The 19447-nt window shown below is 35.2% G+C and overlaps 1 protein-coding gene across 1 annotated transcript in view; it reads left to right on the top strand.

The window, feature by feature from the left end:
• The window catches only part of LOC120768076 (protein numb), a 115426-nt gene that overhangs the window by 33962 nt on the left and 62017 nt on the right, over positions 1-19447 (top strand). The window contains exon 2 of the mRNA XM_040094606.1: positions 13664-13714. The gene's annotated coding sequence lies outside the window, so the exon portion shown is untranslated. The remainder of the gene's footprint in view (positions 1-13663; positions 13715-19447) is intronic.

Raw genomic sequence — 19447 nt, 5'->3', positions numbered from 1 at the left:
TGTAGCGCCGCTTAAGGCGAAAATAAATATTAACCGAAGAATATATGTGATACCCACACACATACGCACACACCTAAGCATGATAATTGAAGTTTTCTTGAGGAGTAATCAGCGAAGCGTTGCAAGCTATGCAGCGGCAGCAGCATATCGTCGCGTCCACTGCACCTTCGTGCAAACATTGCTGTTGTTAGCAACAGACCCTGTAGAAAAAACTGTATACCAACTGCTCTTGTGGATCGACTCAAAATATTTCGGTTAATGTTTAGGGTATAAAGTGGTTAATGATTTGGGTATAAAGCAGCTAATGTTTTGCGCAAAAAGCATTTAATTTTTTGGGTATAAAGTGGTTAATGATTTGGATATAATATCGAAATTCTTGAATCTTTTGAAAAACCGACTTCGAGTAGAGGTCGCAGAAAACACGCTTGACTGCCTACCTGAATACTCAAAATTCTTCAAAAGCATCATTACTGGTAATGAGACATGGGCTTAAGAGCATGTCATTAAAACTTTTCAATAATCTAGCAAAGGCGCACCAAAAATGAGCCGAAACCAAAATTCATAGAAGGCACTGAAAGCCTTCTCTTCAGAGGCTTCTAACAAGGAAAAATGGATTAAGCCTTGGCGTGCTTATATTAGCTCAATAGCATATTTTGAAGCCGACAAGAAATATTATATAGAAATATGTGGAAATGTAGTTTTTTCCAGTCCGGGCCAAATTTGATAAGATGGTATATGGTTTTTATACCATCGACTTTTCTTCCTTGGTTCACCCGACCCCTTCATTTATGGCAAAAATTGCGCAGAAAACAAAAAAAACTCTATCCTCTATTTTTTCTTTTATTTCTTCTCCTTCTTTACTGGCGTCAACATCGCGCGTCAGTCGTTTCTTCTTTTCGCAATTTCTTCTCCACCTGATCTCTCCAACGGATTAGAGGTCTTCTTCTTCCTCTGCTTCATCCGGCGGGTACTGCGTCGAATACTTTCAGAGCCGTTATGGCCGCCAGTACGCCGTTGCAAGCCTTTTGAATGGCCGCTACGTCTGCATAACGCTTTCCTTTCATGGGCAAATACATTTTTCCGAAAAGGAAGAAGTCACACGGTGCCATATCAGGTGAATACGGGGAGTGGTTAATGGTTGAAATGTGATTTTTGGTCAAATAATCGGTCACAAGCGTCGATCGATGACGGCGCATAATCGTGCAACAAACGCCAACTTTCATCTTCGCGATATTCGGGCCGAACACGTCGAATACGGCGCACCAAACGCTTCAAAACTCCAAGGTAGAATACCGCATTCACGTTTTGGCCGGGTGGAATAAATTTTTTGTGGACAATAACCTTGGAAACATAAAAACAAATCAGCATTGTCTTCACTTTTGACTTTTCCATGCGCGATTTTTTGGGTTTCGGCTCGTCCGGTGCCTTTCATTCAGCACTCTGGCGTTTCGTTTCGGGAGCATATTGGAAACACCACGTTACTAGTCACAATATTGTAAAGGAAGTTTTTGTCCTTTTTGACCTCTTTAATGATGTCCTTCGAATGTTGGATTCTGAGCAATTTTTGGTCGTCAGTCAATTTGTGAGAAACAAGCCGTGCACACAGCTTTCGTAAGCCCAAATGTTCGGTGAAAATGCGATAAATCGATGTCTTGAAGATATTCAATTCCATCACCATGAATTTCAATGATGAATTCGGCTGATCTTTGATGAATTCACGCACAGTTTCGATGGAATTTCCGGTGATCACGTATTTTGATTGGCTCACATGTCGATCGTCATTTAAGTCCTCACGACCACTTTGAAAACGTTGAAACCACTTGTGCATTCTGCTACGGGATAGACAATCATCGTCATAAACTTTTTTCATCAATTGAAACGTTTCGGTAAAAGTTTTACCAATTTTAAAACAAAATTTAATGTTGTCTCTTTGTTTGAAGCTCCTTCGCACCGATAACACAAACATACTGACACTTAAAACGCAATAACTTCATTTCCAATCAATAAAATGCATAAAATTCTCACTGGACAATCGATAAAGATAGCAGATTCTAACGCATTAGTCGACATATAGATGGCGTCACCTGTTTACTTTGGAACGCACCTTGTAGAACTCGATTTATTTCGCCTTGTCATCACGGGCACCCTTGCAGAAGTTCAGACGCTAAACCCAATTTTCGATGGTTTTCAAAGCATAAATCGGCCGATACTGCTGCAATTTCACGTTCAATATACGTCAATCGTCGCTGGCTTGTTGGCATAGACCGTAGACTTGACGTAGCCCTACAGGAAATAGTCTAAAAATATCACTAAGCGGTAGCGATTCCCATTCACAGTAACTTGCCGGCCTTGATCATCACGGAAGAAGTACGGTCCAATGACGCCGGCGGCCCATAAACCGTAACAAATCGTAATTTGTTTAGGATGCTGTGGTGACTCATGGAATACGTGTGGATTGCTGCTTGACCAATAAAATAAGTATGTGGTCATTGTTTCTCGATGAAGCCATTGACCCAGAAATGAAATCACTGAAGAAAAATTTTGGATGAAAATCCGGATCATTTTTCTAAGCTCAACTCACGAGCATAGTAGCTGAGCGGCTGCAGTTGTTGCAAAATTTGGCACAACGACGGCACAGAGATGCCCAATGCTTGAGAACGAGAGGTGAGATTTGGATCTTCCTCAATTGTAGGTCAAATATGTGACAGCCATATTCTCTACACTACGGACACTTCTTTACACTGTGCTTGTGGATTCAAATTTTTCTACTAGACGCTCAACTGTTGATCTGACAAGACGATTATGACTACCATAAATTGGACGTAGCGCTCTTAAAGTTGAGACCACTGACTCCGAATTTTAGTAGTAAATTTTAATAAATTCGACTCATTGTTGGATCGTATATCTTTCCATGTTGAAATGGCAAACCCGACTGCAGAGAAATGTTAAATGAGCGGGAAAAAATATGGGGTCGTGTGCTATCGCTAACGGTATACTTTTGTAGCGTCCTGTTGAAAACCCCGTTATAAATGATGACAGCCTGACGAGCTGAGTTGATTTAGGCAAGGATCACTTTTCGAGATATCAATCTGAAATTTTGCACCTGTTCTTTCTAAAGAAGCTACTTAATAGTCGAAACCGCTGATATCGGACCACTACAGATTAATTGTATCGCTGATCGATCAAAATCAAGTCAATGTATGCAATAGCAGGCTTTTGGATAGACTTCTGCCATGAAAATAGTATATAATCTAAAATCTCCCCACTACGTAGGTTGCTATATATATTTCTGGCCTAATAATGTAAATAGGCATATTTATCAACGAAACTGTTTTTTTTTATTTTTTTATATTATTTTTTTTTTGTCGATTGCTGTTTTGTTTCGGGCTCATACGCATAGATTCATGATTCGTCACCTGTGACGATCTTATAAACGTCTTTTGAAGCATCGCGATCGTATTTTTTCAGCATTTCTTTACACCAATCTACACAAGCCTTTTTTTGAGCGATTGTCAAATTGTGCTAGATCCAACGAGAACAAATCTTTTTTACGGCCAGGTGTTCATGCAATATCGAATGTATGCTGGTGGGAGAAATGCATAGGCATGCCTTTATCTGAAGGTATGTTACATGACGGTCTTGCGTTATCAATTCACGTACGGCATTGATGTTTTCTGGCACAACGGCTGCTTTTGGACGACCTTCACGGAATTCGTCTTTGAGCGACTATAACGAATAAATCATATTGGCTTAGGCTATCTTTAAAGCTTAACGGTTGATATTTTAAATTACGAATTTTCCAAATTTTTCCTACTGGGTACTTTTGTCACCACAGCATACACACACACACATATATACTTGTACATATAGCTCAACATATGCACCGATATCCAAGCCAACTAAATGCAACTTAGCGCAACATTGACGGCAAATTACAATATTTTACTTAACTTTATGCTTTTGCTCCCAGCAGTGTCTTTAACGCAGCCAAGGCGCAGCCGCAGCAGTAGCAACACCAGCCAGCGGTGGTGCCACTCACAACTTGGTGTTTGAGTAGGTGAAATATTGGTGTGCATGTGTGATATGGATATGCTTGCATGACGGCCACGCATATTGCACAGCTATGTATGTAATTATTAATTGGAGGCAACAATAAAAACTAAGATTGACTTTAAACTGTTTACTGCAATTCAAACAAATTAGATTTATATATGTACACATAACATAGCATTACATAGCATAGCATAAGCATTGCGGGTGGCGATGGCCTCCTTAATTGCATTATTTTATATCAAGCTTCAGTGGTTCTTCGCTAGTCGCGGGCAATCTTTGCAAGTTTACGCTTAACATTTTGGTACAACAATTACAAAAGTAATTGAAAGTGAACAAAGCATATTTCTGTGTGATTGAAGTGAATGCAGACTTCTACCTAATAAATTGTGAGTTTGTGTATTAATCAAAAATAAAAAAATAATAAACAAAATTTAATAAATTGTAAAACCAATTTTCGAAAAAATTGATATCTTTTATCAATATTAATCACACCGTGAAGAGAAATCTTGTAAAATGTTTTACATGAATTTCCACCGATCCAATATTTGCTTCATTTCATTTACAAGTGAGTTGAAATTTGATCTTGATGTCGAAATTACTTTGATTGAAATCTAAAGGGACTTTAGATAATTAAAAAGTAAGATATAAGTTTATATAATACATTGAAGTAGAGGTATTAATAGTTTACTCGTAGAGCGCGGAAAAATAAAAACATATTCCTCCGAAAATTAGCTAAAATAAATTTATGGTGACAAAAAGAGAGAACTTACTTACGAAATCCCTGCTGCAAAAAAAAAAAAACGATTTCATATGAAAAAAGTCGAAAAGAAATAAAAGCTCTAGGAAAGAAGTTAGAGATGTAGAGAACAAATGATATTTTTTGAAACGAAGTAAAAGCTCAAGGAAAGAAGTAAAAGCTATAGAAACTAAATTAAAGTTTTTGAGACGAAGTGAAAATTAAAGCCCTTTATAGGTAATAAATGCATGTTCTTGAGGACAAATGTAAGCTTTGAAGAAGAGTGGAAGCTGTAAAAAATCGTAAACTTTGGACTAAGCTCTGAAAGTTTTACCGAAACAATTAAAACTCTAGAGGAGCTATAAAAGTAATTTTTTAAAAATTAAAGCTTTGCGCAAGAAATGGTAGCTCTATAAAAAGTCAAAGTTTTGGCTAAAGCTGAAGGTTCTAAAGAAGAGATGAAAGCTCTGGAAAAAATTTAAGCTCTAAAATACAAAAAAAAAAATAAAGCTTCAAAGAATAAATAAAAGTTTTTGAGGCGTAGTGAAAGCTATAGAAAAAGTTAAAGCTTTATATATGTAATTAATGCAAGTTTTTGAGAACAAATGTAGGCTTTGAAAAAAGTGAACGCTGTAAATCAACGAAAGCTCTAGACTGGGCTCCGAAAGTTCTAGTGAAAAACTAAAACTCGAAAGAAACTTTAACGATTTTAAAAAATTTTTTACTCTAGAAAAGGTCGCCCTATAAAAAATCAAATCATTGGATAAGCCTGGAAGTTATAAAGCAGAAATGAAAGTTCTGAAAAAATGCATGCCGTAAAAATCAAAAATTGGTAGAGATGAAATGAAAGAAGAAGCTATAAAAGTTGTAGAAAATGTTTGGAGAAGAAAGCTCGATAAAAGAGTTGGAAACCCTATAAAGCAATGAAGTTATTCAGAAGAAATAAAAGCTATGGAAAAAGTAGATGCTATACAGAATGGAAGACTCCTAGAAGAAATTAAAGGGAACTTTAAATATGTAAAGCTCTAGAGAAGAAATAAACGTCTTAAAAATTTACATCTGTAGGAAATCGAAAGCTATAAAGTTGCTAATAAAGTTCTAAAAAGCTACGAAAACTCTAGAAGAGCTGTGGAAAAACTTCAGAACAAAATATAAGCTCCACAGACAAGTGAAAGCTCTATATAAACAATAAATGTAAAAGAGAAAAATAAAATCTGTGACAAATGGGAATCTATAAATCTAAAAGCTATAGAGATATTTAGAAAAGTTCTAAAAAAAAATTAAATTAATAATAAATTACTCAGTAAAAGAAATAAAAATTCTAGGAAAACATTGACATTTCTAGCGAAAAAATGAATGCTCTGGAAATAAAAGAAGCTGTAAAACATTGAAAGCTTTACAGAAACAAAGAAGCTCTGGAAAAAATAGAAGCTGAAAAACATTAAAAGCTTTACAGCAGCAATGAAACCTTTAGAGAAGTTTGAAAACTCTTCATAAAAAATGACATATCTAGAAAGGGAATGAAAGCTCTGTAAAAAGTGTAATCTGAAGTGGAAGAATAGAAAACTGTAATAAATTAATGAAAGCTTTAGTAAAAGTGAAAGCTCGTAGAAGCAATAAATGCCTTAAAAAGGAATAAAAACCCCCAAGATAGTATATAATAATATACATATGTATATAATCATAAAGAGAAAAGAAAGCTCTAGTCAAGAAACGAAAGCAGCATAGAAGAAATAGAGGCTTCAAGAAATAAATGCTCTAGAAAGAAATGAAAACTCTCGAGAAGAAATTCATTCCTAAATATTGTATCATTGATATTGGAATCTTTTAAGTGGTACTCTAACGATATTCCATATTTAAAGTATTCCTTCTAGTGTTCTAGGTTAATACTTAGTGTCAAAATCAGTAAGCGGACCAATTTGTATGAAATTTCATTGTCTGATCAAAATTCATCATCTGATCAAAATTGCCCAGAACTGACAAAATATAGATTTTCAAGTAATTATAAATATTTATGATCGCCGTAGAAATAGGTTCCTGAGGAAGAAAAAACATGCCAAATTTAATTTTATTTTTCATCCACTAAGCCTCGACTTAGGTGGCCTTCGGCGTTTCGTCACCAGAGATCAAACGTAATAAGGGTGTACTAATCTAGGAAAAACTATTTTATCGCTTTGGCTTACGCGCATAGTTTAAGTGGACCAGTCCGGATAAAATTTGAGCATGTAAGCCTGTACTTTATTAATTTGAGTTAACTTTTAAAAATTTATGGAGAGTGTTATCCCAGGATAAGAGAATATGGTAGACTAGGTCAGTAGGCATCAACTACTGCATAGGAACACCATGAGCCATAGCTTCTAACTTTCGATTTGCTTCATTGTATTTTTTACTGGACCGAAAATCGGTGTGTTGTTGTAAAAATGAAATCTCAACCTTTTTTAGGGTTTCGATCTAAAAAATGCTATCTATTTTAGCAATTTAACATCCATAAAAAAAAATTATTAATTTCTAAACCAATTTCTTTTCAGTTTTTCCCACACGTTCCAATAATATTTGCTCTAAAGCACACTCTTCAAGCGTTTATTTGTTTACAATAACAGACAATAATAATTTTTTAATTGCCCACCATAGCGCGACACAGCATCAGTATGCGTGTTGTTTAGTTCAATTTGTATTTGTTGTTAATTGCCAACTAATCGCATTGCTCAGTATGGCAACGCACAAACAAATAACCTACTCATCCCCCTTACAAATACAAATACACATGCAACCGTGCATACAAACTTTCTAGTGCACCACTTAACACTTAGCAACGCACTTTGCCACTTGGGCGTATGAGAGGCTACTCACATACACACACACATATACGTATATACATACATATTTATACGTATCGTTGTCAATTGGCGGAAAGTAAGCACCAAGCGCTAGAGCGGTGTTCGAGCACCGGCCTGCTGGCCTTTGCGAGGGTGCCTACTCGATTAGCAGTTTGTAGCCGCTTGTTGTGCCTGTTATCGGCGATCTGGCGTTGTGATACTGGGATAGTGATAGCGCTGCTTTGTTGTGTATTTTAATGCTTGTGTTGCTTATTTATCCTAGCTTGAGTGTGTATGTGTGTGTGCTTGTGCGGTATCCTTTCTATTTATTACGCACACTAATCTACTTTAATATTTTTTAATTGCTTTTATGGCCAATTATAAATGTTAGTTTAACCGTGTGCACGCACACAAGCGCCGACATACACATACACGCGCACATTTGCTTTGTATTTATTTAGTGATATGTCATATGAGGCGGCTCAGCTTGTTATTTTTAACTACCCAGTGTTGATTCCTTTTTTTGGATATGCGTGTGTGTTTGTACATATGTATACGTTACGTATGTATATCTGATCCTAGTTCGGTTGCACGCCTAAATGCACCCTTAGCTGCGGCTTTGGCCATTATCTGTCCGCTTTAGTTATAAATACATGAGCAAACAAAAAGGTAGGGTGTGAAGTTGCTTGATAACGGTGTTTACAATTTACCCCTTACGGATGTGTCTATTTATTTGCAATTGAAATGAAGCTTGTGGGAATTTTTCAAGTGAAGGAAGTTCTCCTTTGGTAAAGCTAATTATCAAATATTATAAACTTAATAGGCGAAACAAAAAAAAATTTAAGGAAGAAAAAAATGCAGAAAATTATATAACAACTAAATCGTAGTAAATATATATAATGTGGAAATTTTTCAAATTAACAAAATTATCCTATCGTACCAAAAATTCGGAAATAAGAAAAATTAATGAGTGAGCAAAAAATATAAGAAAGAGAAAAATGAAACGTATTCGAATATATTAAGAAAATTAAAATGTGTTTTTTTACCGAAAAAGTTAGTCTGTGTGTTTACTCATTACCAAAAACAAAAACTCATATTGAACATAAGTAGAAATAAAAAACAAGTAAGAAAGCGCTAAGTTCGGGTGGAACCGAAGAGTTTATACTCTTCCAACTTACAAGAATCAAAGCCAAGGAAATACCTTAGGATGCAAGCCATAAACCATAGACTCGGAATCCAAGTAATTAATTATATATACAGTCGAATCACCATAGTCCGTAAAGAAACTTTGAGCTAGAGAGAGTTCGAGTTATGGAAGGAAATCTGTACTTCGTTAATTTTCCATAACTTGAACTTTTAAATTGGCAACAGAGAAGTCAAATTTCATACACATTTCCTCCCATAAATCAAACTCTCTCTATATATGTATACTAGGGTGTTTTTTTTTCTTTGAACTGTTTTTATACCCTGAACAGGGTATATTAAGTTTGTCACGAAGTTTGTAACACCCAGAAGGAAGCGTCGGAGACCCTATAAAGTATATATATAAATGATCAGTATGTTGAGCTGAGTCGATTTAACCATGTACGTCTGTCTGTCCGTCTGTCCGTCTGTCTGTATATATACAAACTAGTCCCTCAGTTTTTAAGATATCCTTTTGAAATTTTGCAAACGTCATTTTCTCTTCAAGAAGCTGCTCATTTGTCGGAACGGCCGATATCGGACCACTATAACATATAGCTGCCATATAAACTGAACGATCGGAATCAAGGTCTTGTATGGAAAACTTTCACATTTGACAATGTATCTTCACCAAATTTGGCATAGATTATTTTCCATAGAAACAATATAATCTCCGAAGAAATTGGTCAGATCGGTTAACTATAGCATATAGCTAACATACAAACTGAACGATCGGAATCAAGTTCTTGTATGGAAAACTTTTGCATTTGACAATGTATCTTCACCAAATTTGGTATAAATTATTTCCTAAGGCACCAATGTAATATGTGAAGGGTATATTAGCTTCGGTGCAGCCGAAGTTAACGTTTTTTCTTGTTTTTTTTTTAGTCCCGTCACGAAATTTCCTTGGAAATACCCTAAAAAAATTCCTTAAAAATTTTAGCCCTTAATATTAAAATTAAGTACTGGACCAAGGTCTGTAAAAAATTTCCATAGGAAATACACTACAATCGTAAGTTTTTATCTTTAAATTCCTATAGATCAGAGGTATTTTATGGCATCGCTTTGACTTTAGACGCATATTTCGCAGAATTGTTCACTCTACAAAAGTGCGCAGTGCAACAAAGTCGTAACTCACACCGGCGAGGTAGTACGGGGCTTTAAACCTGATTTTTTCGATGAAATTCGCATTTTTTTGTATTTGTCTCGTAAATGACAAGAGCTATAGAAAAAATGTTCATGACAAATTTGTAAGAAATTTTATTTGCTATAAAAAAGGTTCGAGGTCAAAATCGCTATCATTAATACTTCTCGAGATATTCAGCTATTTAATTAGATCCTAGTCGCAAGTGTGACGACTGTGATGACAGGAGATATGCAAATACTACGTACTATTAATATGCCATATGATAATAAAATGTTCCCTTATGTTCATTAAGGTACCATCACCAATCATATGAAATTAAGTTACCCGCATGTTACATAATTCTTATATAGGGGAGAGGTCAAGTTTTCGAGCAATTTTATTAACTTCAGGTACAAGGACACACTGCTATCATATTCTTTCCTTTTCATGGTGATAGCTGACAGGTTGGCTGAGATATGTGGTATACATAAAGTTCGAAAAACCTTGTGTTTACATTTGTGTTGGGTATATGGAAGCTAGGAGAGGTATTGACATGATTCAACCTATTTTTTCCGCACAGACATTCTCAGGAAAAGATTATTCCTGAAATAAATTGTCTAAAATTTTGTATTTCTTGTGCGGAATCATTCTGAATGTTGGAAAAGGCTTACGATGATTCAGTTTTATCAAAAACACAAGCCAACGAATCGTACAAAGACTTCAAAAACGGTCGAGAGATCGTTGAATATGCCCTGTTCTGGACGACGTTCGACCTCTTCAATTGACTTCTTGCTCGACTCGTCCCGATAAAGCTGTTTTTTTTTCAAAAAGAGTACCGTAAACAGGTCTTTTGGACATGCTGGATTGTAGCAGTTCTGATACCACATTAATGGAGATCATTATAACTGTGGATGGTACAAGAGTTTATGAGTTTGACATGCAAATAAGTCTACAATCATTGAAATGGAGGGGAAAAACGAGCCGAACCAAAAAAAAAACACGACTAAGCCGCTCAAAAATTAATGTGATGCTAATTTTTTCGATATTCGTGATTTGGTACATTATGAATTTGTTCTGGAAGGACGGAGGGCAATAAGAAGTTCTATTTGGCCGTGTTGCGGCATTTGGGTGAGAACATCCGTCGAAAACGGCCGGAATTGTGCAAAAACAAATCATCGATGATAATGCACTATCGCATCGAACCAGGATTGTGACAGAATTCAAAATCAAAAACGCAACGAATACCATCGATCAACCACCGCATTCAGCAGATTTGGCTCCGTGTGAGGGGAACGCAGTTTCAGTCGATCGACGAGATAAAACAAAATTCGCTGAAGGTTCTAAAGGCCATACCAAAAAGTGCTTATGAAAAGTGTTTCGAGGACTGGAAAAATCGTTCACATAAGTGTATTTCATCTGGTGGGGATTACTTTGAGGGCGACAACATTAATATTGATAAATAATTTAATACTTTGCGCTTTCTCTACAATTTCGTGATACTTTTTCACAATACCTTTATATATTAAATTTTAAATTTCAACTGATTCTTTCACTTTCCAATGCTTTTTAGCCAACTCATACAGAAAAATTAACAAAATCTAAACTTCGCAAACCGAATATGTGAACCGCAATGCCGGTAGCTGATTTTTTAGCGAAAATACACTGAGGGCACTAATATTTAATGAAAATGTTTTCCTCATAATTGTGTGCTCTTGTGTCAAAAATGGGTAAAATCGGTTAAATACTACCCTTAGCCCCCATTTCCTAATAAAATTCGGAAACAATCTATGTTGTGTTGTTATGTCAAAAAAGTGAATAAAAGCGGATTACTACCATAGTTCCAATAAACTAAATACATATATCGGTCAATAAAATTACGTAAAAATATATTATCTAGTATACCTGAGTATACCGATAAGGACTTTTCTCTGATTTAAGTTTTTCTCATATAGTTAATATATAAATTTCAGCTTTTTGTTTGAGTTTATATCACATCTGTATCGAGTGTTTGCTTAGTTGTACGTTTTAAATGAGGCAATACTTCTCTAGGAGTTTGTCTTTTTGTTACTTGCTTAATACTCAGTTGGGTTTGCCATTTGCAAGAATTGAAGCCGAGCGACCATCAAGCTCTTTGCACGTTCGGTGAATGGGCCCAAAACGATATGACAACATATCATGATTTTCAAAGGAAAATTTTGTTCAACGATGAAGCTTACCTTTAGTTGTATATACATATATATTAGTAAACAAAATTGTCACATTTGAAGTGATGATAATACACAAATCATTGTTAAGACGACGCTTAATGCTCAAAAATAAATGTTTGTTGTGGTCTATGCGCAGAGGAAGTCATGGGTCCATATTTTGGGGCATGGGTAACACTATACAGCCTTGATTAATGATTTTTGTATGCTTGAATTGGATATTATTGCACGAAATCATTTAGAAAACACAATGAAAAGTCTTGGGTACGTAGGAAAATGTAATAATGAAACTTAGTGAGCGGATTTGCGAAAGTATAAAAAAATCGGTTGCACCAAACTTAAGCCTACCATACTTTTTGTATTTACAGTTATTTCGATATTTTTAATTACTAATTTAAAAATCAATAAAATGTAATTAAACCATTTCTTTCATTCTCTGCCTTATTTTGTCTACTTTTTAGCCTACTTTACGGGGCTTGATGGATGCTAATCTAATTTTACTTCCGCTAAAAGCAATTGTACTCCCCGCCTACAACAAAAACACTGCAAAATGTAATCTGCATGTCAATGATATTTACATATTTGTATTGCCTAGATAAGCACTCATTACACGGACACACACACACATACAGAGGTATTAACAAACACTAGCGCTGATAATAGCTGCATTAGATTCTAGTCACGCGCGTGATATAAGTTGACGCTTTTACAAGGGCGAACAGAAGACGTGACGCTGAATTGCCAAGCGCGACAATTTAGCAAATAGGCTTTGCCAAATACATACAGACAGCAATTTTATATGTAAGTGGGTATGTGTGTATGGCGAAACACAAAGAACTGTTGCGCAGCTTACAGCGTGTAGCTGTAAAAAATTGCCAAACAACAACAAACAAAAAATGCGCAGCATTTTCACTAATTCCACGAAAGTTTTTAGACATTTATTGTGAAAGAGAAAACTTTTAGGCTGATTTATGGAAATTCGCTGAAAAAAATATGCCAAAAAGAATTGAGGAATCCATTTGAAAAGCACTTAATAGCGTGTCGATTGCTTTGCATTAGCAATTTGATCATGTCATCGTTGGTATTTCGTAGGCATTCGCGTTCGTACGCGGTCATTGCCGGTGCCGTCAAGCTTCTCTGCTGACATGGAAACGCCTTATTTCTAATGACTGTGGGAATTTTCAGTTACAAAAACATATTTTGAATTTTTCTTGCAACGTGCGAAAGTTGCACGCATGAATGGCTCAAAAGAGGCGCTTAGTTTAATGCTATTCTGCATAGAGTTAAGAGAGAGTTAGAGAAGAGTTGAGAGCCTGATTCAAAAAAATTAAGAGCAAGATAGTAGATATTGAAGAGAGTAAAAGAAAGAGTGAAGTGTAAAGTGTTTAGAGTAATAGCACTCAAGTTTCAAAGAGTTATTTTCCTATGAGTGTATTATGTGTGTCACTTTGTTTATATTTCAAATTAATTTTTCATGTAATATTAACTTTGTCAATAATTATAAATTATAATTTATATTTATGCCTTTCTCAATTTCTCTTTACAGATTCATAGAACATTCTTCAAGTGCCGTAAACGCAATTAAAAGTCAGCAAAGGTAAGCTAATAATTAAATATTAGGGTAATTTTTTCAAAGCGTGAGTGAAACAAGTGCTATAGGCCACAAAACCGGAAAAGGAGTTGCCACCTAATTATTATTTTTTATTAATTTTGTATTATATCCCAATTTATACAATGTATTCATCAATCCAAATCTAGTGTTTTAAATGACCTAAAATTATTTTGGGTAAAGTTGCCATTTAAGTGAAAATGAATTGCCACCTAATTAGAATTTTTTTATTAATTTGTATTATATAACAATTTTTCCAATTTATGGTATTTATCAAACCGAAAAGATATAAATGACCTAAAAATATTTGGTGTAAGATTTACATTAAAGTGAGAAATAAGTTGCCACCTAATTACATTTTTTTTATTATTTTGTATAATTTCCAATTTTTGCAATTTATGGTATTTATCAAACCGAAGATATTTAAATGACCTTAAAATATTTTGAATAAGTGTGCCATTTAAATGAGTTGCCACCTGTTTAGAAATTTTTATCTAATTTGTTATTATCTCTCAACTTTTAAAATATATACATATAAGTGTCAAACTGCAAAGGTTTAAGTGACCTACACTTAAATATATTTAAAAAGGTTGCCACCTATTTAGCAAAATAAAATTTATGAATAAGATAAATACATTACTACCATAAGGATCGAACTGAAGCGGTTTAAAAAAAATTACAACTAAAAATATTTACAAAAAATACAAACTCAAAATAACGAAATTATAACAATATGCTTATCAAGTGATGGTGAGGGTTCATAAAAGAAAGAAAGGAAAGAGTTGCCACCTATCTACAAAATTTTATCCCGTTTTTATTTTCACCTACATATTTACAACCTACATTTTTGCAATTTTTTATATTACATATTTATTTTTTATTTATATTACATATTAAATTCTAAATAGTTAAAGTTATTTTAAGAAAGGTTGCCACCTGATCACAAATAAAAATTTATGGTTAAGGTAGATCTTATTGATCTTTAAAATAAAGAAATCATAACAATGTGTTTATTATGTGACTTTGATAAAAGAATGGAAAATTAAGTTGCCACCTGTCTAAAAAAACAAATACAAAATTTATTCAGCCATTTTTACAAGGAAAATACATATATTACATAATAAATTTAAAAGATTTATGCGGCTGATGCTTAAATTTTTTTAAAGAAAGGTTGCCACCTCATTCCAAACTAAAATTTATGTTTAAAATAAACACTTTATTTTCATAAGGATCAGGCTTAAAAGGTTTAAGGAAGGTAAAGAATGAAAATAAGTGCGAGAAGAGTTGACTAACGGTATACGCTATGCTGAACTGGGTTACATTGTCAAGATTTTATTCTTGGAACTATTCTGAGAAGTATCCTTAAAACTAATCTAAGAACGGCTGCCTCATATGCAAAAAATTAGTGTTTTAAACGTATTTAAATGTTTTAAATATAGTTATCAAGTGCTCTAGACCCCAAAACTGGTAAAATGAGTTGCCACCTATCTGAAGATTTTTATTACATTTTTTTATTTGTATACTAATTTTTTACAATGTATGAATCAAACTGAAAATATTTAAGCGACTTACGTTAAAAAATATTGTGAACGGGGTTGTCACCTTATCATAAATTAAAATTTATAAATAAGATAAATAATTTATTTCAATAAGGATCAAGTTAAATCGGTTAAAACAATTCCGATAGCGTAACCATCTATTCACAAATTTGAGGGCATTTAAATTGATAGATTATAAAATGAACATATGATTTTCAAAATCAATTTAAATGGAAAAGTTCTTTAAGGGTATGAAGCTAAAGATATTTAAGAAGGTAGTTAGACAGATTTTGGTCAAGAGTTACCACCTATTTAAAAATTTCTAAATTAATATACATATGTATGTGGTAAGTAAGATAAATGAAAATTGAGAATATGGATATATTATAGCACTAATAATATTTAAAAAGCCTCAAGAGTGAAAATAATTTAAAGAAGGCTTTCCAGCTCCCAAAGTTTAACAAATATGGTATAAACTAGTTTTTAAATAACTAGTTAAAAAGTATAAGTTTATTGTTTTTGTCACAAATGAGTTGCTTCGAGCAAAGAAAATACAAAAAATCACTCACAAGAAATAGATAGTGATTAAAATTGAAGACTACTTCTTACTTTCTGTTAAAGGAAGTACTTTCTAAACAATAATCTGTAGAACTGACCCATGAAAATTTATTTAATATAAATTTATTTGAAAAATATTTTTTTAGAAGTGAGTACACGAAAAATAATATAAATAACAACTAGTATCACAATTCATTTCGTTGTAACTAGTTATAAACTAGTTCAATCGAAACTAGTTAGTAATGTAAATTGATTTAATATACAGTTTTAGTAAAACATTACTGTTTTTTAAAAATGATTACTCGAAAAATAATAAGAAATAACAACTAGTGTCGCTAATCCTTTCTTTGTAACTAGTTAATAAACAGTTCAATCTAAACTAGTTTGTAATTGTTCTTTAAGTAACTAGTTATAGTTTGCACTCTAACGCATAATTTAACATAGTCGTTCAAGAAATATCGCAGTGATGATGCAATTATAAGCGACCGGGAAAAAGATAGTGCTTCTGACTCAAACGCTTACAATTATTTTAAATGTTTTGAGGCTACGTACCCAAATTAAATGATACAAAAAGCTTATTTCTACATACCAAACTGCTTAGAAGGTTATTCCACACACTGCTCTCCAATCCGTTGGCCTGCAAATTAAAAAAAAGTAGATTTAATCTAAAGAAATGCCACATCCAATCAAGTAAAAGCCTAACCCTCGTAAGAATATTTAAATAATTCAATTTATATTTATAAATCTCCGGACAGCTTTCAGTTACGAATTTAATTATTTAAGTTCAATACAGAACGTGTAAATGCAAATGTGGGCAAAAGAGGCCAAAAGACCTCACTACCGCCACCACTACACGCACGCACGCTCGCATAGCAAGCATTACGTTGTTACGTCAATTGATTGAATTTCTGATTAAGTTGCATTGTTTATTCAGGCATTGATTTGTTGCCGCACGGGCCGCTTCGGCAGGGCAAGGAGTCGCACAGGTGGCTTGTCTATGCATGCATGTGTGTTTGTGTGTATATGTATGTGTTTGTGTGCGTACAAAAGCGTAGGTGCTACAATTATAAATACATTTACCTTTGCGAGGAGGACTCCATGTCCGCTGCTATCAATAGCGCCTTAATTAAATGCAACAAAGCTGCTTTATGAATGTTTGCACAAACGACGATAATAAGTTGCACATTTATGCATTAAAGTCAATGAGTTAAAAGTAAGTCAATGGCGTCAAGTGATGGGCATACAGAAATGGCAAATGAATGCACACAAACACACAAATGTCTACTCAAACTTAAATACAGTAGAGTATATATTGAAAGAATTAAAATAATGGGTGGCGCTAATATGAGTAATACAAATCATATCAATTGAAGGAAGTAAGGTAGCACTAACTTTCGGGCGGGATCTCGAAAAAAATACGCTTCTAATTGTTAAAATTTCAGGAATGTAAGAATTTCCACTATTTCATTGCCCTCAATGCTTTTGTGGTCTGTCGCCCAGTAAAAGTGAAGTGACTTGCTTCTGGCAACACTTTCCACTGCTGCCTTGATTCCCCAGACGCTTCTGGTCGATATGTGATACTAGGTTACTGCCTTGATTGCTGCTTGGCTATATACTTTGATGTTGACTCTGGAATTGCTTGCAGGCGACTTAGAGGCCAGCTCCGCGGTTTTCACAATAGCAAAAAACCTCAGCTTGAAAAATTGTATATTGCTGTGATCCGGCAATTTAAAAGGCTGTCTTATGCCTAACTCTGGACAGTATATTCCCTCATCAACTAAATCTTCCATTTCCCAGCTATCCATATAGATGTTTAGAGTGTTGCGCGTAGCTGACAGACTTTTCCGCCAGCAATCTTTCCTTACTTTGCACCGTCTTTCCCAGTTGAAAAGTGAGCTCATGTAGTCGGTGTTGGCCCAACCGCTATTACCGGCCGAGCCATGCCCGAAGGTGCTATATGCAAATTCTCCTGTATCTAGTAATCGTCCCACCGAGTTTGCTGCGTAGTTTTCAGCGAAGAGTTCTATAGGTGGCAGGCTTAGTACCAGTTCAAGAGTCGCCATTGGAATTGTTCTGAAAGCTCCCATTATGTACAGCGCAGCGAGCCTCTGAACATTTGCCATTGGCTTTCGGTAGATGGATTTCTGGACGATTGTCGACCACTGCAAACTAGACAGAATTGGTCTTACAATAGCTTTGTAGCAGCAGTGTATGAGAGAAGGAGAGAGCACCAGGTTGTGCTGAGCATCTGCCTACACACATATAAAGCATTGCTAGTTTTTCTCACTCTTTCTTCTACGTTGTGCAGTTTTCCGTGCATTACTACCCTCAGGCACTTGGTGCAGTTCTTGAGAGAGTGTTGTGTCCCATTTGTCGAAGAGAACCTCCATAGGGGGATTTTGTATTTTCTTGTGAACACAACCAGAATCATTTTCTACGGGTTCCACCCCAGACTCGCTTGCGGTGCCCATTTTTGGACTGTATTGAGAGTGGCTATATAAATTAACGAAAAGTTTAAGGATCCGTATTTTTGGGGTGTAGAAGTTATGAGAAATTATAAACCGATTTCAATATGTTTTGGTTCCAAATCGGAATATTCCAAAAAAAATTTCATACTGATATGCCATAGAGACGGAAATACATGACATTCTGTAATATTAACCGAGAGTATTGGATGCTGGATTCCACTCTGCGGTGGAAGCAGCTTGTTGACCTGACCATGGTCAAAGCGACCAAGGCACTAATGGTGTGCAATCGACTAGCTGATAGCTCCTGGGGAAGAATTGTTGGGTGGTTGTACACCATGAAGCTGCAACGACTTGCATGCATCTGCATGTCGGTTGCAAAACGCACATGCCCTTCAGCAGCATTTGAAGTCATGCTTGAACTTCTCCTAATAATCGGTCAGGCAGCCAAATACACACTACTCCAAATGACAACAGAAGAGTGTGCCAGAGGTAAAGTAATCTCATCCCAGCGGATGAAATAATTAAGTGATTTAATACCAAGGGAGCAAGGCTGAATGGATTAGGGATAGTACAATTAAGTGGTTCACTGACGGCTCGAAAACGTTGGAGCGAATTGGTGCAGGAGTAATAGGACCACGCACAAACCATACCTCCATACATGTGGGAAGTTTTCTGAGCATTTTTTATGCAGAAGTCTCCAATGCAACTATCGCAAGGAACGTATAACTATACTTAGCGACAGTCAAGCAGCACTTAAGGCAATCTCTGCCTATGAGATTAAATCGCTACTAATGCAGGAGTGTAGAAAACGGCTGATTAGTCTAGCGGAACGTAACCAAGTGCACCTCATCTGGCTATCCGGTCACAAAGGTATATCCGGGAATGAAGTGGGTGATAAGCTCGCCCGCTCCGAAGCATCCACTAACGTGGTAGTGACCTGAACTTTACATTGCGGTGGTTCCTCATACCATAGAGGATCTGCTCAGCAAGGAAGAAGGAGTAGGCAGAGAGCGCTATTGCCTACAATTTCAAGGCATCCGTAATGTTGAGTTTAAATATGTAAACAACTTTCCTAGGAACAAATTTAGGCTACTTGTCGCGTTCTACACTGGCCACCGCAAGTTTGGTTTTCATACTGACATAAGGCAATAAGATAC

This window comes from Bactrocera tryoni, chromosome 2 (genome assembly GCF_016617805.1).
Source record: "Bactrocera tryoni isolate S06 chromosome 2, CSIRO_BtryS06_freeze2, whole genome shotgun sequence".
Taxonomy (NCBI): Eukaryota; Metazoa; Arthropoda; class Insecta; order Diptera; family Tephritidae; genus Bactrocera; species Bactrocera tryoni.
Note: the sequence above shows the minus strand (reverse complement) of the source record. Positions and strands in the feature narration are given on the sequence as shown.